Below are 22,593 nucleotides of genomic sequence, written 5' to 3' on the forward strand. Positions count from 1 at the left end.
CAGGGGACTGATGAACCCAGATGGTAACTCCCATAGTGCTCAGAGCCATCTGAACCATTTGAAGTAGAATGAATAAAGCTTACTTAGAGGAGATTGAGGAGAAATTAAGAACTGTTGAATATATACTATTCACGAAACGTAGTCCCGCATGGAAAAAAATTTAGTGTGTTTCTGAGGCAACTTCAAATAAATCGGCAGGTATCTCGCAATGAAAATTGTGCAAAAAGTTACTAAACACTCATGGAGGAACCTACAGTATGTTCCGACATGTTCGAAAATTTGACCAGTAGTTTCCTCACCCCATAAAGTATTTTGAAAGAGGACAAAGTGCCTACAAGTGTGTGGAAATGTGTGCTGAGGACTGCAGGCTATTCATCAGTATACAGGCTTTCTAAATATAGGGAAAACATTGATTGAAAAGGAAAAAAAAATATGACTCAGTGGATATTAAAAACCACATTCTGGTGGTATGCAATTTAGTGCAAAGAACTATTACTGAAAGAAAAGCTAGTTCTTTCAGAAATGTACTTTTTCAATTAACATATTACGAAAAACGAACTTCATGTTTACTAAAATGCACTTGGGAACATAAAATGAACTTTTTTCGCCACTTATAATGAATTCAGCGAACCCACAATAGACATCCTGGAAAAAGTAATTAAAATTGGTGCAACTGTGTTCATATTTGTCTGAAACACACTAAGGGTGTAGTAGAGTAGACATCCTCGTTTCTTAAGCGATGATGTCTACATTCAGCGATGGTTCTACATTCTACAAAATATATGCTTTAGAGATGACCTGATGACCTCTAGAATTGAGAATAAGCAGGGTGAAGTTACAGAAAAGACCGTTCGTATCGAAATAAATCAATACGCCCGAGATACGCCGAAAGGGAAAGAAAAGCATAAAATCCACAATTTTTTAGCTACATTGAACCAAATGAATATGTATTATATTGGGCTTCGTAATGCCATACTCGGGTAAAAAACTACCGAACCATACTCAAAACACTAGGTTAAAAGCGGAGTGTGTAGACCTCTCTGGTCCATTGCCACACTGGCGTCCGCTACAATGAGGAAATTGACCTATGAGCGAAGCTGGCTGCGTTTATAGGAACTGTGCTCGAATAGAAATCGCCGTAGGTAGACTACTTGCCTGATTGCAAGCGCCACGGAAAACATGGATGGCAAGAGATGTGGAAGGTGTCCCAACAAACGAAAGGTGGTTATTATGCGCCATTACAGCTTCAGAGTCCTACAGTGCGTTGGCTAACGAGCACATATTTGGATCGATGAACGATTTCCAACTTCATTCGATTCCGCTTTAACCCTGGCTTATGATCGCGTTCGACAATACTGAAGGTCCCTGCCATCGTGAGAGCAGCGAACGCACTTTTGCACTCAGGAACATTGTCGAACTTTGTTTTGTTGGTCAAGGTGTTATGATGTAGGGAGGCATAACGTCGCACGGACGTACTGCTCCCCAAATCTTTCACCATGGTACACTTATCGGTCAGTGTTGTTGTGACACTGTACTCCTTTCCGATGTACGTCTTTGTGGGGGTGCATTTGGCTTTGCCATTTTTTTTTTTTTTACGGATGACAGTGCTTGACGGCTTCGAACACCTCACGTAGAGGAGCTCTTGGAGGGGAGGTTATTCGACGAATGGACTGGCCTGCCCATTTCACCGGCTAAAATCCTGTCGAGAACGAATGTTGCGGAGGCACGTTCATATGCACTAATGAAATCCACCAGTTGTCAATTGCCCTCTTGGAGGACTGGAACGCCCTACCACAATAACTCCCTATCAGTCTTGTCGGTAGCATGAGAGCGCGTTACAGATTTTGCAGCACTGCCGTCTCTGTGGTCACATCCTTTGAACAAGTTCGGTGCCTCCACCCCGTCAGCTTGGTAGCTCGGGAAGTGGCAGGTGGTCGACGCCTCGCCTAGCTCTTTCTGACTTTCAGCGCCGTCTAACCTATATTTCGTTTCCTGTGCGGCTTGGATCTGCCTCAGTCCGTGCCCGGAACTCTACGGTGAATGTCGGACAAAAAGTAGATCATGTTTCACATTTTATCTCCATTTTCAGTAGATCCGGTAGAATGAGAAGGTTCTGGTAAATCACAATAAGAAATTTTATCCTGGCATTCAAGCGAAAAAAAATTGTAAATTATCTGAGATAAAATAGAAAACAAAGAATGCTACAAATTGGATATATTCCTTGTCAGAGAATCGCTGACTATTTCACTGAGAAAAAAAGTTATTGAACATGAGTGAAAATTCTACAATAACATTATGATAAAGAATATTAGATATTTATGCAAGGCATGCAGTGAACAAAGATAATAAAAGACAAAACAAAGTAGGAAGGGTAAGAATTTAAATTTATATTTATTACAAGTTTACCTTCAAGAAGAAATAGTTTCCTCTTATGTCCAAGCCTGTCTGAAACATGTCTATAAAAATCAAGTTTGTGTGTAATTACGTGCTAAATACACTCCTGGAAATTGAAATAAGAACACCGTGAATTCATTGTCCCAGGAAGGGGAAACTTTATTGACACATTCCTGGGGTCAGATACATCACATGATCACACTGACAGAACCACAGGCACATAGACACAGGCAACAGAGCATGCACAATGTCGGCAAAAAAATGGTTCAAATGGCTCTGAGCACTATGGGACTCAACTGCTGTGGTCATAAGTCCCCTAGAACTTAGAACAACTTAAACCCAACTAACCTAAGGACAGCACACAACACCCAGCCATCACGAGGCAGAGAAAATCCCTGACCCCGCCGGGAATCGAACCCGGGAACCAGGGCGTGGGAAGCGAGAACGCTACCGCACGACCACGAGATGCGGGCGCAATGTCGGCACTAGTACAGTGTATATCCACCTTTCGCAGCAATGCAGGCTGCTATTCTCCCATGGAGACGATCGTAGAGATGCTGGATGTAGTCCTGTGGAACGGCTTGCCATGCCATTTCCACCTGGCGCCTCAGTTGGACCAGCGTTCGTGCTGGACGTGCAGACCGCGTGAGACGACGCTTCATCCAGTCCCAAACATGCTCAATGGGGGACAGATCCAGAGATCTTGCTGGCCAGGGTAGTTGACTTACACCTTCTAGAGCACGTTGGGTGGCACGGGATACATGCGGACGTGCATTGTCCTGTTGGAACAGCAAGTTCCCTTGCCGGTCTAGGAATGGTAGAACGATGGGTTCGATGACGGTTTGGATGTACCGTGCACTATTCAGTGTCCCCTCGACGATCACCAGTGGTGTACGGCCAGTGTAGGAGATCGCTCCCCACACCATGATGCCGGGTGTTGGCCCTGTGTGCCTCGGTCGTATGCAGTCCTGATTGTGGCGCTCACCTGCACGGCGCCAAACACGCATACGACCATCATTGGCACCAAGGCAGAAGCGACTCTCATCGCTGAAGACGACACGTCTCCATTCGTCCCTCCATTCACGCCTGTCGCGACACCACTGGAGGCGGGCTGCACGATGTTGGGGCGTGAGCGGAAGACGGCCTAACGGTGTGCGGGACCGTAGCCCAGCTTCATGGAGACGGTTGCGAATGGTCCTCGCCGATACCCCAGGAGCAACAGTGTCCCTAATTTGCTGGGAAGTGGCGGTGCGGTCCCCTACGGCACTGCGTAGGATCCTACGGTCTTGGCGTGCATCCGTGCGTCGCTGCGGTCCGGTCCCAGGTCGACGGGCAAGTGCACCTTCCGCCGACCACTGACGACAACATCGATGTACTGTGGAGACCTCACGCCCCACGTGTTGAGCAATTCGGCGGTACGTCCACCCGGCCTCCCGCATGCCCACTATACGCCCTCGCTCAAAGTCCGTCAGCTGCACATACGGTTCACGTCCACGCTGTCGCGGCATGCTACCAGTGTTAAAGGCTGCGATGGAGCTCCGTATGCCACGGCAACTGGCTGGCACTGACGGCGGCGGTGCACAAATGCTGCGCAGCTAGCGCCATTCGACGGCCAACACCGCGGTTCCTGGTGTGTCCGCTGTGCCGTGCGTGTGATCATTGCTTGTACAGCCCTCTCGCAGTGTCCGGAGCAAGTATGGTGGGTCTGACACACCGGTGTCAATGTGTTCTTTTTTCCATTTCCAGGAGTGTAGTTATTTCATAGGTAAAGAACGATAAATCGAAAACAAATCCACTTACGTAAACAAGTTTCATCACACAAAGTTTGAAAGATAAACCAAAAGCTAAATCGCAACCGCCGTTCACTGCAGAGAGCCCAGACGCGGACTGCGCAACTCTGACCCGCACAGTAAGCAAAATGATGTAGGCTTTAAGTTACCGACAGTCAGAAGACTCCAGGCGTGGGGAACGCCACCTGCCGTTCCCAGAGCTACCAAGCCTTGCGGCGCGGGGGCACCGAATGTGTTGAGAACCATGCCTCGTCGTTTGTTACGTCCAGCAATGAATCACGGTGACTGCGGTGTAATTTTTATCTTTGATTAAAAGTGTCATTTCTGTTTGTCTCATCGAGTATTTCTTTCAGTAACCTTCTGTCATTCTGAGTATGGTCCGAGATTCATCGAGCTATATTACTTGTCCGTAACAAATAATGGGAAAGTTACTTTCGTTACTGGGATTTGCACGTCAGTATAGTCATAACATAATAAAAAACACATCTTATATTCGTGTCCCAAAGTTGAGTGGAAAAATCGAAATTTTTAAGACTTTAGTGAATATAGGATATCATTTCCCTCAATCCGCTTTTCCTATTTTGTTTACTGAAGACATTCGTCTTTGCCAAGTGGTTTTTTATTTTTGTAGAGTATGGGGAAAAAGCAATAGATCATTTCTGTGTACGGCTGTTTATGATTACATTTAAGAAACAGTGTCCACTAATAACGCAAAAGTGTGTTATTTACTTTTAATGCCGTTTATTAAATGTTTTGTGGAGAAGATTGTGACAAGTTGAGATTTTGAATCTGCAAATATGCATTTCCACCATACAGTTAAGTATAAAATTTAAATTTTTCTTTTAGATAGCTAAAAAGAATACAAATAAACAAACGCAACTTCGTTGTGATCTGTAATGTATGTCTGCAATACATGAGTTTGCGGAACATACATAAAAAATCATGAGCATTACAACAAATGGTAGAAAAAGCTCCATATGCAAGATCTGATTGTTCTCGCATGAAAATTCTAAAATGCATAATTATCCCACTTTCGTTTGAATGAGAGCGAAAAATATTTTTTAACATCACAATTCGCCCGAGTTTCTAAAGGCGTATTGTTCGCAGTAGAGGCCTATTTCATATCATCCGTATTCATATACTGGTGCGCTGCGCCCGTGCCCAAACGAAGAAGAATGAGCTCACCGAGTTTTACTACGGTTCGGGGAAATCCGTGGAGGAAATGAGGATGTATTGTCGTCATCTGGTAAGAATTTAACTTCGTTTATTATAGGCAGAAACACTGCCGAACACTCGCTGTACAGTATTCCATACGGGCAGCACGTCTCAGTATTCGGTTCTGATTCTACAATATTTCTGTTTGTCTACAGGCTATTTTTGTTGTTCTACGTAGTATTTTGCTACTGTAGCAGTTATTTAATAAGAGTTGAGAGCAATGGAAGATTAAGAGTGAAAGTAGGTCAACGTGCTTGATAGCACTAACTCACGTCAGACCCGCTTCTCCCAGTGCCTGACTTTTATGCGCTATCTGCAGTTCTCTATCCAATTTTTCGTTATTTATGGTATTGGCGACACAATTTGTTGCCGAAGTATGCTATTTTCGTCTATGCAAGTTTTGCCTTTGGCAGGAAAACATTTCGTATGCTCTCCTCTCGTTGCCCGTCAAGTACGGGTTTGGATCCGTGAGTTTATTCGCTGGAGTACTGATGACAGCATTCTTTCGACGAGAGTCGCCAGTTTCGTGATATATGCACCTTAGAATTTATTGAACATGTCCTGAGTGTCCTCCGTACTCAAGCTTAAGTCTCTCTGACGACTCTTCGCTATGTTTCTTACTTTCCATGCCATGCTTAATGACATTAATGCTCTGTTTGAAACCTAGCGGTGGCAAAGTCCCAATTTTTGACTTTCATTTATTCTGCATCCGTCGTTCCATACCTCAGAACAGGGTCGATATATCGCTAATATTGCAGTCTACAAATATTAAATGAAAAGTACAGAATGCGCGTCACATCGCTTAACTTGCCGTTGCACCTAAGAGTTTTCAGAAACAACTACATCGTTGGTTACAAAATCTTCTTATTGTAGGGCATATCCAGCCTCAACTCTGTACCTCTGAATATCACCTCCTTACGTAATGTGTATACGTTTTACGACAGTTTTGTTCCATAAGTTTGGTATGGAATGGTGTGTGTATCACTTGCAGAAGCGGATGGCGTAACATTGCTCACACCTCGCTGGGTAAGTCACATAGACGGTGATGGAAAATGTCTAATAGAGTCCTTCTCCTACATTGTGTCGGAGCGGGAGTTTCGTCAGTATGTACTGTACTTCCTCGATTCACCGCCAGTTGTCCCAATTGAAGGAAGGTAATCTTGACTTCGGTGCTTGTGTTGACATGCGACTCATTGCTCTACAGTACTAGCATCAAGCACATCAGTACGTAGCATCAACAGGTTAGTGTTAATCACGAACGTGGTTTTGCAGTCAGTGCAATGTTTACAAATGCGGAGTTGGCAGATGACCATTTGATGTATGGATTAGCACGGGGCGCGGTACGTTTGTATCGAGACAGATTTCCAGAACGAAGGTGTCCCGACAGGAAGACGTTCGAAGCAATTGATCTGCGTCTTAGGGAGCACGGAACATTCCAGCCTATGACTCGCGACTGGGGAAGACCTAGAACGACGTGGAGACCTGCAATGGACGAGGCAATTCTTCGTGCAGTTGACGATAACACTAATGTCAGCGTCAGAGAAGTTTCTGCTGTACAAGGTAACGTTGACCACGTCACTGTATGGAGAGTGCTACAGGAGAACCAGTTGTTTCCGTACCATGTACAGCGTGTGCAGGCACTATCAGCAGCTGATTGGCCTCCACGGGTACACTTCTGCGAATGGTTCATCCAACAATGTGTCAATCCTCATTTCAATGCAAATGTTCTTTTTACGGATGAGGCTTCATTCCAACGTGATCAAATCGTAAATTTTCACAATCAACATGTGTGGGCTGACGAGAATCCGCACACAATTGTGCAATCACGTCATCAGCACAGATTTTCTGTGAACGTTTGGACAGGCATTGTTGGTGATGACTTGATTGGGCCCCATGTTCTTCCACCTACGCTCAATGGAGCACTCTACCTGTGCTGCTAGAACATGTGCCTTTACAAGTACGACACAACATGTGGGTTCATGCACGATGGAGCTCCTGCACATTTCAGTCGAAGTGTTCGTACGCTTCTCAACAACAGATTAGGTGATCGATGGATTGGTAGAGGCGGATCAATTCCATGGCCTCCACGCTCTCCTGACCTCAACCCTCTTGACTTTCATTTATGGGGGCATTTGAAAGCTCTTGTCTACGCAACCCCGGTACTAAATGTAGAGACTCTTCATGCTCGTATTGTGGACGGCTGTGATACAATACGCCATTCTCCAGGGCTGCATCAGCGCATCAGGGATTCCATGCGACGGAGGGTGGATGCATGTATCCTCGCTAACGGAGGACATTTTGAACATTTCCTGTAACAAAGTGTTTGAAGCCACGCTGGTACGTTCTGTTGCTGTGTGTTTCCATTCCATGATTAATGTGATTTGAAGAGAAGTAATAAAATGAGCTCTAACATGGAAAGCAAGCGTTTCCGGACACATGTCCACATAACATATTTTCTTTCTTTGTGCATGAGGAATGTTTCCTGAAAGTTTGGCCGTACCTTTTTGTAACAACCTGTATAGCAGTACTCCGTCTAATTCAGCCTACTATAGTACCAAGTGTGAGTGAAGAGAGGTATACAGAGTAGAGAACTCAGGAGTCATAGTAGTATCTCTTCCATAGAAGCAGCTGTTAGTCCGTTCGGATGTGTTCTTTCCTCCATTCCGTTGATTAACCCTCCTCTCACGTTAACGTTAACGTTGACATTTTAACATCATACACATTACATTACTTTTGAATACATTATGGGAGTAACAGTGGTCAATGAGTTACAAATATTTACTATTAAAAACAGTCTTGGTCACGATTTATTTATTAAGGTGACCGGTTTCAACCACTACTGTGGTCATCATTGAGTAGGAACCTCTTTCTGCTGGAGAATCACTTCTATTATTTGTTATGTCAGATGGCCACTTGTTGCGACTTCTGCAGTACTTGTTATGGCCGATGGCCGATTGTTACGACTTGTGCAGTACTCCTTAGCAGGAGACACAGTGGCTGCGCCAAAGACTGAGACGGCGTGGAGTTTTGCAATTATTTATTGAGCTTTCCTTACAATTTCTGCCTCGTAGTCGCTGCCCAGCTCTGCGGATCATTCCGCCTGGCTGCTGCTGTGTAGCCGACCGTGGTGGTCTCGCGGTTCTAGGCGCTCAGTCCGGAACCGCGCGACTGCTACGGTCGCAGGTTCGAATCCTGCCTCGGGCATGGATGTGTGTGATGTCCTTAGGTTAGTTAGGTTTAAGTAGTTCTAAGTTCTAGGGGACTGATGACCACAGATGTTGAGTCCCATAGTGCTCAGAGCCATTTGAACCATTTTGCTGCTGTGTAGATCCTCCGACAATGCACGCAACGCACGCCACCAGTGCTCCGCTGAATTCAGGATGCCCTGTTGTTCAGATGAACTCGTCGCCGCGCAGCAGCCCAGTATGGCACCCCCACGCAGCCGCGTCGCCGTGAGGTCAGCTGCCGCCGCCTGCTGCACCGGCGGCTGGGAAGCCGTCAGTCGCGATGTCCGCTAGCTCCCGTCACGGACGGACCACGCGCCGTGGGGCCGGGTTGCCGTGGAGTCCGGGCGTCAGTCCCCGGCGGCGCCTGTGGCCGAGACCGCGCTGCGGCCGGTCCTGCTGGAAGTTCTCGCTGTAGTTAGTCAGCCATGGCGCCGACCGAACTTGGGCCGACCTCCAGAGCTGATCTGGCGGCGAACGGATGACTCCTGCGAGCTGGAACAGACTTCTGGAATCGTCACCTACGAAGACTGAACATTCGGACACGGACCACGTCCGTCCTCTGATCCGAACTGCTTCCTAATGGCTTCTCTCCGTTGCTGCCTGCGCTCCACTATTTATATCCGGTAGGAGGACGGTTTTTTACCCTCGGTGGCAGCTTCTTGTTATTACTCCTGTAGTATATTGCAGCTTAACTTAGCGTGCTGGCCTCACTTCTCTTACTCAGCACTCTCCAGGCTTCGCTCGGCGCTCGGTCTGCGTGCGTCCTTGCGTCAGCCGGTTAGTAGACTGCAACTATCAGCAAGGCTATCTGTGCCGTGCCAACTTCGCAATGCCACGATCACCGGCTGCCTCTGTTTTGCCATTCTCCACTGCGTGAAGCAACACTTACTACGTGTGGCCGCATCATATTGCTGCAAGTCATCCTAATCTTGGAACAGGGATGATATGTCAACAATTAGCCGACGACGCCGAAGGTAATGTGTACGATATTAATGAGTCGTTTTCGATTATTTCCCTTGTTACCAAAATTACACACACATCTTACGCCAATGGGCGCTATGTACTTGATACTCAAAATGGTTCAAATGGCTCTAAGTACTGTGAGACTTAACATGTGAGGTCATCACTCCCTTGGACTTAGAACTACTTAAACCTAACTAACCTAAGGACATCACACACATCCATGCATGAGCTTCTGCTTCGGCCCTAAATAACTGGATCTCACACGACCCCTTGCCCGTGAAAACAACCCGTGATGTACAAATGGAAACTGACTCCGTTAGACATCGACTCAGCGCTAAACTCGGCATAGTAGCATGAGTATCCCCTTAGAAATTAATAAGACCTCCTGTGTCCTGAACTGTACCCCCTTCCCCATGTGCTCTCAGCTGACCGGATAAGGATGCACTGTGTAACAGTGATACTGTCTCCCCATACTAGTTACTGGAAATCTAATCTCTATATACATCTTAACTAGATCTGTTGTTACCTCAGTCCAAGGCATATGATAAAAAAGTGACATACTCGCTTCAATTATCGGCACTACCTGCTCTACCCCCTCTGGAAACTCTCCCTCTGCCTGCTTCATACTCCGTCTGAATTTTTCTGGTGACATCAATGTCACACTCACCTGCCCATACACAAAAATAATACACACATGTTAAGTACTCCTAACTACACATGCCTCGAACGCAACTTATACTTAATACCCGGTTTACTGTCTGCTTCTGGCGTTTCTTTTCGCTTTCTGCCAGAAGGAGAAGTACATATGCACGGATCTACTACCCCCTGGAACGGCCTAACTCTACTAACGTGAACCACCGTTGTCTTGGTAGGCAATTGTAATTTTACATTGACAGGTAATATCATTTCCACTACCTGGTACAGTCCCTGGAACTTGTTTGTGAACTTCTTGGCTCTCCCTTTTGGAACATAAGCATTAGCTAGTAGCACCCATTGGCCTACTCTGTACTGTGGCGCTACAGTCTGGAACCGCGAGACCGCTGCCGTCGCAGGTTCGAATCCTGCCTTGTGCATGGATGTGTGTGATGTCCTTAGGTTAGTTAGGTTTAAGTAGTTCTCAGTTCTAGGGGACTAATGACCTCAGAAGTTGAGTCCCATAGTGCTCAGAGCCATTTGAACCATTTGTACTGTGGCAACTTCCTCGTTGTACGTCCCATCCGTTCTTGTCGTTCCAATGCTTTCGTGTTAGCTTGTCTAACTCTCTGCCATACTTGCTTAATGGTTTTCGTAAATTGCCTTACATGCTCGCCCTCCGCTCCCAGCCTTGGACGAAGCATGTCAAAAGGTGATGGCATCTTCCGCCCATATACCACTTCGTACGGCGACAATCCTGTCGACGTATGTACCTTACTGTTATATGCACTGGTTACGAATTGCAAGTACACATCCCAGTCGGTGTGTTGGCTATTTACATAGTGACTCAACATCTTAGCGATCGTGCGATGGCCAGCCGAAGTGGCCGCGCGGTTCTGGCGCTGCATTCTGGAACCGCGAGACCGCTACGGTCGCAGGTTCGAATCCTGCCTCGGGCATGGATGTGTGTGATGTCCTTAGGTTAGATAGGTTTAACTAGTTCTAAGTTCTAGGGGACTAATGACCTCAGTAGTTGAGTCCCATAGTGCTCAGAGCCATTTGAACCATTTGATCGTGCGATGCACTCTCTCCGTTCGTCCGTTTGCTTGCGGATGGAATGGACTAGTCCGTAGTTTCTTTCCCGTCAGTAGCTTACACAGTTGCTTCATCAGATCAGACGTGAAATTAGTAGCCCGCATCTCGTGGACGTGCGGCAGCGTTCTCGCTTCCCACGCCCGGGTTCCCGGGTTCGATTCCCGGCGGGGTCAGGGATTTTCTCTGCCTCGTGATGGCTGGGTGTTGTGTGATGTCCTTAGGTTACTTAGGTTTAAGTAGTTCTAAGCTCTAGGGGACTGATGACCATAGATGTTAAGTCCCATAGTGCTCAGAGCGATTTGAACCATTTTTTGAAATTAGTACCTTGATCCGAGATTAAGGACTGAGGTATCCCATACCTGAGTAACCAATTATTAACTAAAGCTTGTGCCACCGTACTTGCTTTCTGATCTGGTAACGCGACCATGACTAAATACCTAGAAAAGTGGTCAATCACGGTTAACACATACTTATTCCCTGCTGCACTCCTATTTAATGGACCTAATACATCAATTCCGATTTCCGGTGTCTTCTTCGGAACTAGGACCACGCTACTAGACCAAGGACTATTATTGTGCTGGATTATCCCATCTTCCAGTTGTTGCTTTATTAATTGCTCTACTACTGGTTGTAATTCTTTTGGTAGTCTGTATGGCTTACGATACACCGCAGAGTGATTCCCTGTCGGAATACGATGCTGTGTTATTGGCGTAGCAGGTAACGTACCTTGTGCTTCAAACAATGCTTTATACTTTAGTAATAATGCTTCCATACTCGAACGTACATTTCCTCTCAAATGATTTACCTTGTCACGAGGTGCATACGTGCTGACGGTTTGCTTTACATCACAGTCTAGCCTCGAACTATCGATATCCTCTTCAACCATTAACTCTACCGTGGCTATTACTAATCCCTTCAGCAGATCGACATCATCCCGCCCAAAGTTATCTAAACTCACCGGAACCATAAAGTGCCCTTTTATGCCCGTTACCCGTGATACACTCCTACGAATAAAGCAATGCTTTTCGTCTAAAACCTCATTACTCGGTAGTGGCTCTACCAAGAATAACCCCTGCTGTGGCAAATCGACATCCACCGGTACCCAGATCAACTTCCCTGAATACGCAGTTTAGTTGGTATCACCTTAGCTATCGGTGCACCTTGCGACTCTGAAACATTTGCAACGGCTGTACCCACTGAGAACAAGTTCCCATCGAGTTCCAGCGTATGTTGCAAAAGGTCAATTTTGGCGTGATGTTTAATCAAAAAGTCCAACCCAGGTATCGCTGAAAATCCCTGTCCCACAGTTGACAACACCTCCATTTGCTCTCGGAACCACACATTCCCTATCTTAAACTTGAGCTGTGCTGTCCCTAGTGCATCTAATTTTTTATCACCTACTGCGCGCATTCTGTATCTCGGAGCTTCCAATCCTTTCTTGCCCACGAGGTCCACACTAACAACTGATACATGCGCTCCAGTATCAACTAAAACTCTTCGCCACTTATCTTTTATCCAAAGCATCAAACTACAATTCGCCTCTGCATGCACTCTTTGAGTACCTCTTTTTACTGGGAATGCCTCCCGACGGCAGGAACACTCCCTTTTTCGTTTAACAGATTTTTACCTGCTGTATCATTAACCCGTTTCTTGGCTTTACACTGGCGTGCCTTATGCCATATTTTCTGACAATTGAAACACTGGGGTTCGCGTCATTGTCCCTTAAAAGGACCTTGCTTCCCACAACGGTAACACTCTTTGGAAGACGAAAAAATTTCTTGTCATTGCGACTTCTAGTGGCGCTATCCACTTCCTGCAAATGTGTAGCTACGCACAATGCTGCTGCTAAATCACTTGGATTTTCCATCCGTATCCGGCGTGAAAAATCCGGCGAGACCCCCCGCAAAAATGCGTCTAAAGCTCTATTCTCTGTTTTTTTTTTCAATATAACTTCATTTGCACTCGCATCTTGCGTTAACTCACACGTGTGCGGATTCGTTCTCCTAATTCTGTCTGAAAATTCTTCTACCATTTCACCCGTTTTTTGCATCATCCTCCCCAATTTTTCCCTAAACATTCTGGCACTGTTTTGTTTCCTAAACCTTTGCAATAATCCCTCAGTCAACTCTGTGAACGTAGTAGCATCCTTTAACCCTTCGTGGTATGCCACATAAGTCTTTGCATCACCTACTAACAGTAACATCGCCATTTGCAAACACATTTCATCTGACCAGCCACACTGTCTAGCCGTACTACGTACGTCACCAATGAAAACATTCACATCCTCTGATGTTGTACCCGAGAAGGAAGGTATCAAATTAGCCGCTGAACAATCTGTCACACCGAAAAGACAGTACCCTTGCATTCTACACTATCGCTTCCCGAGCCTGATTGACTATTTTGCAACAGTTGTTGCTCCAACTTCTACATGTGCTGCTTTTGCAACTTATTTTCTTCAATCAGTTTCTTAACTTGCTCTGTCAATGCGACTACGGCGTCACTTGTCCCTGTTGCACGTGTCTCTGGCATTTTCCGTGTGGTGTACCTCACCTCACATGAATAAAATTGTGTTACCCAGAAGCAAGTTAATTCCTAGCACATCTAATGGCAAGCAGTCTAGACTTACCACATTGCCCCGTTACATGACCATAGGAGCCACACACATCACAAGTGCTTGGTACAAATTTATTGCAAAGTGCGACGTGACCTGTTACACCACACACTACACATTTAGATGGCACTAAGTTAACGTGACTATCATTCCCACGAAACTGCGATAAGTCTACAGGGCTGCTAGGCCTTTCAAATGACACTCTCACATTCCTTAACGTTACCCTCGAAATGTCTAGCTACACAGAAAACATAGAGAGAAGGCAGTTGCTGGACTCACCCTATTCGGTGTTTCTCGGTTGATACTAAAATGTAAACTTTCACGGCCGGAAATATCATGTCCATTATAATTATCCGGGCTGTTATGCCGTGGTCGGTTGATGAATTCTGAGGTGATTCCCAACGTTTCGTCTCCGACTTCGGGAGACATCTTCAAGGGGGTCCGTAGCTTGATGGTCAGTGTGTGTGTTGGACCATCAACCTACGGACCCCCTTGAAGATGTCTCCCGCAGTCGGAGACGAAACGTTGGGAATCACCTCAGAATTCATCAACCGACCACGGCATAACAGCCCGGATAATTATAATGGACATGTTTCTCGGTTTCTCCACACTGTGCTAGTCAAAGTTGTGGCGTGGGTGCGCCTGACACCGCTTGTTATGTCAGATGGCCACTTGTTGCGACTTCTGCAGTACTTGTTATGACCGTTTGCTACTTGTTACGACTTCTGCAGTACAGCCGGTTGGTAGACTGCAACTGTCTACAAGGCTATCTGTGCCGCGCTTACTTCGCAAAGCTGCGATCGCCGGCTGCCTCTGTTTTGCCATTCTCCACTGCGTGAAGCAACGCTTACTACATGTGGCCGCGACATATTGCTGCAAGTCGTCCTAATCTTGGAACAGGGATGATATGTCAACAATTAGCCGATGACGCCGAAGGTAATGTGTACGATATTAATGAGCCGTTTTCGATTATTTCCCTTGTTACCAAAATCACACACACACCTTGCGCCAACGGGCGCTATGTACTTGTTCCTCAAATTGGTTCAAATGGCTCTAAGTACTATTAGACTTAATACCTGAGGTCATCACTCCCCTAGACTTAGAACTGCTTAAACCTAACTAACCTAAGGACGTCACACACATCCATGCATGAGGCAGTATTGGAACCTGCGACCGTAACAGCGCCTAGAACCGCTCGGCCACAGCGGGCTGCATTTGTTACTCTAAATGTCATTCGAGATAATGGGTTGGACGTGTACCAAATCCGAATTAAGTGAAATGTATGACGTGTCTCATGGTACATGCAGGTCGAGTACAATAATACACATGTGGAAAGCCACGGGACCGAACTCGTCAAGTAACATTAAACAACTTTATTCACTAACAACAACTTCACATACAACGTGTAACGTCTCGTTTTGTCTCGGCTAGATGGTGATGGTTGTCCCAGTCGAGAAGACGTGGAACAGTGTTCGTCGATCACGACAACGCGAATCTGCCACTATTATAAAAACAAACTCGTCGCGCGGTTTGGTTGTTTTTCAGATACTGTCTCTCAAAACTGATATCAACGTCTCGATGGAGCAGCACGCCGGAGTGTGTGCGCCGCCCTTGCTTGTAATTAAAGCAATGGTGTTCGCTTTATATCGATCTTCGCCACTTATGAATATAGCGAGTGCACCACTCGATAACGCGGTGACTTCCTTGATCTGAAATGATAACCAAAAGTCTTTTGGGTGTTCGCGACAGACTTTTCAGTTCACACGAACTTGCTGACTGTAGTTCTTATGCACGGTTTGAGAATGGGTATTCAAATGTTGAAAATATACTGTCTTGAACCATCAATCCATCACCCAAGCCGATGTCACATCATGATTTTTGCTAAGATATTGAGTTGTTAATTATCATTCCGCCGTCAAGGCGTCGCTACGTTGCGTATTCAACAACGACGTGACGTAATTCCAGAGATAACAGACCCTTGAGCAATGTTCAGAATGCGTCGTATTTCGGTGTAAACTTATTGCTGTTTACAGTTACATTGTCTCTAAATCACTTTTCACCTTTATGTCATCCGACGAATCAGTTAATTCCACAAATACACTTTCAATGTTCATTAAATGATGTACGCGACTCGATGAATTAAAGCTGAATTGAAGTTTATTGTTCTTCGTAATTATTTGTCCCTTCACTGAGCACACACACCGATTTTTCATTCAGGAGATTGCGTCTGTTAGCAGCAGCAATTATGACTTTGACGATAGCTTCTGACAACACGGCGCAATTGTAACTTTTTCGTAATTGCGTTTATCTGTTGCCTACTCAAGTCTAATAATTGAGTCTCTTTCTGTGTTTTTTAATGTTCATGACTATTAAGTATCACGAAGGCTAAGTCCCATCACAAATCAGTAATCACACGAGTTATTTGTCTGTCACATATATCAACTATCCCGTTATCTGTCTAAACTGTAAGGATGGTTTTACTTCAGTCCGACTTCTCACTAATACTCCCAACCGCAAAACTTTTAAACTTCAGATCGGTTTTAAAACAATCTAGTAGCCCTTAACATTCGTACTACTATTACAAGAGTACAACAGAGAAGTGAAGTTAACATGTCCATTGCCGAGTTACATTGTAGTCACAGCGAACTTACAGCTCGATGCGGCTGTAACTCTCTTCTAGGATAAATGTTATCTTTGGTGAATTTATAGTCTGGGATTTAACGTTCGTAAATAATAATTTTTGAATTATTTTTTTCAAGTTTCTGTTCCGTATTATATGGTATTCTTTCATTCAGTCCTTTACGATAAGCATTAGTACTTACATAACAGCCTTGTTAATGAAGCTGTATAGAGTGTAAATTTTTGTTGTCAGTAGCTGTCATCACTGTCAGGATGACCGATTTTTCTATTTCTTTTTGCAACAAAAGGGTTTTCATTATGGGACGTATAATTGGGGTGTTACAACGTATGATGGTACTATTAGCACAGAACCAAAGTCAGGTGAAATGTTACAAGTATGATATTGAAAACAGCAAACGCCATTGGCTTTTCAAATTTTGTCACAAATAAGAACTCAGCTATGAAGCTACAGTCGAAACAACGACTGAATGATTTTACACTTTCACTAAGCTATAAGGGATAGAGTTTTGAACAACAGCCATTGGCTCTTAAAGTCGGATTTACCCAACAGAAAAAAAAACTCTAGTTGCTAAAACAGCAATGGGGGTTATAGGCATTACGTAAGTGCAAACTTGTAAGGACATATGGTTGCATTTCAGTATTCACAGTATATAAGTTTAAACCCACAGACCGGTACATGAGCAACGCAGACATGAACGGGTAATTCTGCGAGGCAATACAAGGCTCAAACAGTATAGTTCAGTATATCAGTTATAGAATAAGCTTGTACGATTATCCACTATTAAGGTAATGCACAATCAATGAGTCCCCTTTGATCTCAGCATAACGTAGCTCCGTTTACAGACTGGCAAGTTTCAGGCAGCCTCAACGGATTTACAGCACAACGCGGTACTTGCTTCCGTCCGATATGACCTCTAGGCCTGCAACAAGCGGCCAAGTCCTCCCTTTGTAACTTGAATGTACAGGCAATTAATCTCGTTGTCTGTACGTGCCTGTCGACTTCGACATTGGCGTGGCAGCGTTAACATGGTCACGCCTGCACTCACAAGGGACGTATCTCGGCTCTAACAGGAATGTATATTTACTTCACAATAAAGGATGACAGCCAGAAACAGTTGCAGGATAGAATTTTTTTATTAAAATTCTTGACCACGGTTTCGGTACATATAAACATACCTTCATCAGAAGTAAAACTTCTAAAATTACATCATGCCATGGAGAATAATAAAATAATTATGCCAAAGGCGTCGTCAGTAATTTAAAACATCATCTCCATTTATGTTAAACTGTTCGCTATGATCTTGTGCCCATTACACATGTCGTATAAATGGAGATGATGTTTTAAATTCCTGACGACGCCTTTGGCATAATTATTTTATTATTCTCCATGGCATGATGTAATTTTAGAAGTTTTACTTCTGATGAAGGTATGTTTATATGTACCGAAACCGTGGTCAAGAATTTTAATAAAAAAATTCTATCCTGCAACTGTTTCTGGCTGTCATCCTTTATTGTGAAGAATTTTAACAGTTGCTGCTGCAGCCATGTTTAAAATCTTAAAAAATGTATATTTACATATTTGCACACAAACCCATTTCACATTATAACCACTCCAGCGATGGCCTATGTTTGTGTTGCTCTTAGTTTGTACACAACAGCACTTGTAGTCTTGGTGAGGGGGAAGGAGGGGGAGGGGGAAGTTAACACGCTAGCCAGCCAGCTACCTCGGCAAGCAACTGACGTGTTTAGTATACGTGTGTCAGTATTGTCATTCATTTACGGCAAATATTAACGATGGTATTATTTTTTGGGAGGTTTCAAATGCTATGTCATCCAAGTTGACAAGGCGTTACCCAACGGAAGATGGTGTAGGACTGATTGACGACAATTTCGTTTTCTTCTTGTTTTTTGTTTTGGTGGACCTTATTATTCAGAAACATGAATATTCATTTGACTGCTAATTGACGACACTTACGTACTTTCTTGTGGATCTTATTATTCAGAAACATGAATATTCATTTGACTGGTAACCTGAAGTCCAACTGCGTCGGATAGCGGAAGACGGAAATGGTTTTATAGACGATAACTCGATTAATAGGGTTCAACATTATACTGCTAGTGGTAGCGGTGAAAACTGTACTCAAGGGAAACTAACCTTTCTGGTGACTATAGTACTTCACTAGAAAGGAAATCCGATACTGTTATTATTTTACCAAAATTTTCGGAAGAATGTCTTGAAGGTATTTATGACAAGTAATGTACACCTCCACGTAAAGTTACGACCCACGGCTTGTCAGTGAAGAGACATCCATTTATAAAAAGCAATTGGAACATCAAAATAATATTTCATTATGTGAAGAAATACCGAACTATCAGTTTAATAAGCCACGGCTGCAAAATACTAACGCGAATTCTTTACAGACGAATGGAAAAACTGATAGAAGCCGACCTCGGGGAAGATCAGTTTGGATTCCGTAGAAATGTAGGAACACGTGAGGCAATAGTGACCCTACGACTTATCTTAGAAGAAAGATTAAGGAAAGGCAAAACTACGTTTCTAGCCTTTGTAGACTTAGAGAAAGCTTTTGACAATGTTGATTGGAATAATCTCTTTCAAATTCTGAAGATGGCAGGAGTAAAATACAGGGAGCGAAAGGCTATTTACAATTTGTACAGAAACCAGATGGCAGTTATTAGAGTTGAGGGGTATGAAAGGGAAGCAGTTGCTGGGAAGGGAGTGAGACAGGGTTGTAGTCTATCCCTGATGTTATTCAATCTGTATATTGAGCAAGCAATATAGGAAACAAAAGAAAGGTTCGGAGTAGGTTATAAATTCCATGGAGAAGAAATAAAAAGTTTGAGGTTCGCCTATGAGATTGTAGTTCTGTCAGAGACAGCAAAGGACTTGGAAGAGCAGCTGAACGGAATGGACAGTGTCTTGAAAGGAAGATGAACATGAACAAAAGCAAAACGAGGATAATGGAATGTAGTCGAATTACGTCGGGTGATGCTGAAGGAATTAGATTAGTAAATGAGACACTTAAAGTAGTAAAGGAGTTTTGCAATTTGGGGAGCAAAATAACTGATGATGGTCGAAGTAGAGAGGATATAAAATGTAGAATGGCAATGGCAAGGAAAGCCTTTCTGAAGAAGAAAAATTTGTTAACATCGAGTATAGATTTAAATGTCACCAAGTCGTTTCTGAAAGTATTTGTATGGAGTCTAGCCATGTATGGAAGTGAAACGTGGACCATAAATACACTCCTGGAAATTGAAATAAGAACACCGTGAATTCATTGTCCCAGGAAGGGGAAACTTTATTGACACATTCCTGGGGTCAGATACATCACATGATCACACTGACAGAACCACAGGCACATAGACACAGGCAACAGAGCATGCACTATGTCGGCACTAGTACAGTGTATATCCACCTTTCGCAGCAATGCAGGCTGCTATTCTCCCATGGAGACGATCGTAGAGATGCTGGATGTAGTCCTGTGGAACGGCTTGCCATGCCATTTCCACCTGGCGCCTCAGTTGGACCAGCGTTCGTGCTGGACGTGCAGACCGCGTGAGACGACGCTTCATCCAGTCCCAAACATGCTCAATGGGGGACAGATCCGGAGATCTTGCTGGCCAGGGTAGTTGACTTACACCTTCTAGAGCACGTTGGGTGGCACGGGATACATGCGGACGTGCATTGTCCTGTTGGAACAGCAAGTTCCCTTGCCGGTCTAGGAATGGTAGAACGATGGGTTCGATGACGGTTTGGATGTACCGTGCACTATTCAGTGTCCCCTCGACGATCACCAGTGGTGTACGGCCAGTGTAGGAGATCGCTCCCCACACCATGATGCCGGGTGTTGGCCCTGTGTGCCTCGGTCGTATGCAGTCCTGATTGTGGCGCTCACCTGCACGGCGCCAAACACGCATACGACCATCATTGGCACCAAGGCAGAAGCGACTCTCATCGCTGAAGACGACACGTCTCCATTCGTCCCTCCATTCACGCCTGCCGCGACACCACTGGAGGTGGGCTGCACGATGTTGGGGCGTGAGCGGAAGACGGCCTAACGGTGTGCGGGACCGTAGCCCAGCTTCATGGAGACGGTTGCGAATGGTCCTCGCCGATACCCCAGGAGCAACAGTGTCCCTAATTTGCTGGGAAGTGACGGTGCGGTCCCCTACGGCACTGCGTAGGATCCTGCGGTCTTGGCGTGCATCCGTGCGTCGCTGCGGTCCGGTCCCAGGTCGACGGGCACGTGCACCTTCCGCGGACCACTGGCGACAACATCGACGTACTGTGGAGACCTCACGCCCCACGTGTTGAGCAATTCGGCGGTACGTCCACCCGGCCTCCCGCATGCCCACTATACGCCCTCGCTCAAAGTCCGTCAACTGCACATACGGTTCAGGTCCACGCTGTCGCGGCATGCTACCGGTGTTAAAGACTGCGATGGAGCTCCGTATGCCACGGCAAAGTGGCTGACACTGACGGCGGCGGTGCACAAATGCTGCGCAGCTAGCGCCATTCGACGGCCAACACCGCGGTTCCTGGTGTGTCCGCTGTGCCGTGCGTGTGATCATTGCTTGTACAGCCCTCTCGCAGTGTCCGGAGCAAGTATGGTGGGTCTGACACACCGGTGTCAATGTGTTCTTTCTTCCATTTCCAGGAGTGTAGTTTGGACAAGAAGAAAATAGAAGCTTCCGAAATGTGGTGCTACATAAGAATGCTGAAGATTAGCTGGGTAGATCACATAACTAATGAGGAGATATTGAATGGAATTGGGGAGAAGAGGAGCTTGTGGCACAACTTGACTAGAAGAAGGGATCGGTTGGTAGGACATGTTTTGAGGCATCAAGGGATCACAAATTTAGCATTGGAGGGCAGCGTGGAGGGTAAAAATCGTAGAGGGAGACCAAGAGATGAATACACCAAGCAGATTGAGAGCGATGCAAGCTGCAGTAGGTACTGGGAGATGAAGAAGCTTGTACAGGATAGAGTAGCATGGAGAGCTGCATCAAACCAGTCTCAGGACTGAAGACCACAACAACAACATGTGAAGGAAAAAAAAGTCATGGTAGTCCATTTCTAGGAAACAAGGCAATCAATGAACTGGAGATAAAACAACACATTCCATCTCAACTGACAAAGCAAGCAACGAAGGAAAATGTACCCATTTCTGTCGCCTGAAGCTTTGGACAATGCAAAAAGTAAGAGAAATTGGGTGGACTAAGCTTAATTGTTCTACAGCTTTCACAGCCTGTATCAAGAAAGAATACAGAATGAGCCGTAGACGCATCACTGCTGTCATGACCGCCAGAGATGTACAGGATGCCACGGCACTCGCCTTCAGCGGCCCGTTTTCCCGAATAAGCGGACTAGAAAACTGAAAGTTTCCAGGTACAGCTGCACTGCATTTGGAACACTGATCAAAGCTGATTTAATAATGAATTAACTTTCAGTGAGACAATGCATTAATAAGGGGTTAAATCAACAGTTCCCTTGTTCCTGCCTGCAGAAAATACAACTCGTAGTTATAAAATCTATGTTGGACTTTCAGTGACTGGACACCTAACCAAAAAAACAGTATATTTATCTCCATCGAAACGCTTTCGGACCGAAAGCTAAAAAGGCTATTGAAGTTAATCTTCCAGGAAACATATATTTGGAGGCTAGCACAAGCGGGAAATTGTCAATAGACCACTTAATATGCCTGTTTTGTGAAAGTTGTTATTCACTATGTCGCAAATGACCAGAAGTGTGGGATACTACCCACTCGTATAATATAGTGTGCCTAGGAAGCTGCTTTCTTGGATAGCTAGACAACATTCAAGCAAATCTTATTAACGGAGTTTATTACAGTAAACTGAATTGACAATACGTAACTTTGCCTTTTCACAAACAAGTGTCGCAAGAAATTGGTGACATGCAAATAATCAATGGCTTTAGATACATTTAATTTCCATGCAAGCAATCACACAAGTTCATAGGTCACTGCGATGGAGTTTTTATCACTGC

The sequence above is a fragment of the Schistocerca nitens genome, chromosome 2 (assembly GCF_023898315.1).
Source record: "Schistocerca nitens isolate TAMUIC-IGC-003100 chromosome 2, iqSchNite1.1, whole genome shotgun sequence".
NCBI lineage: Eukaryota > Metazoa > Arthropoda > Insecta > Orthoptera > Acrididae > Schistocerca > Schistocerca nitens.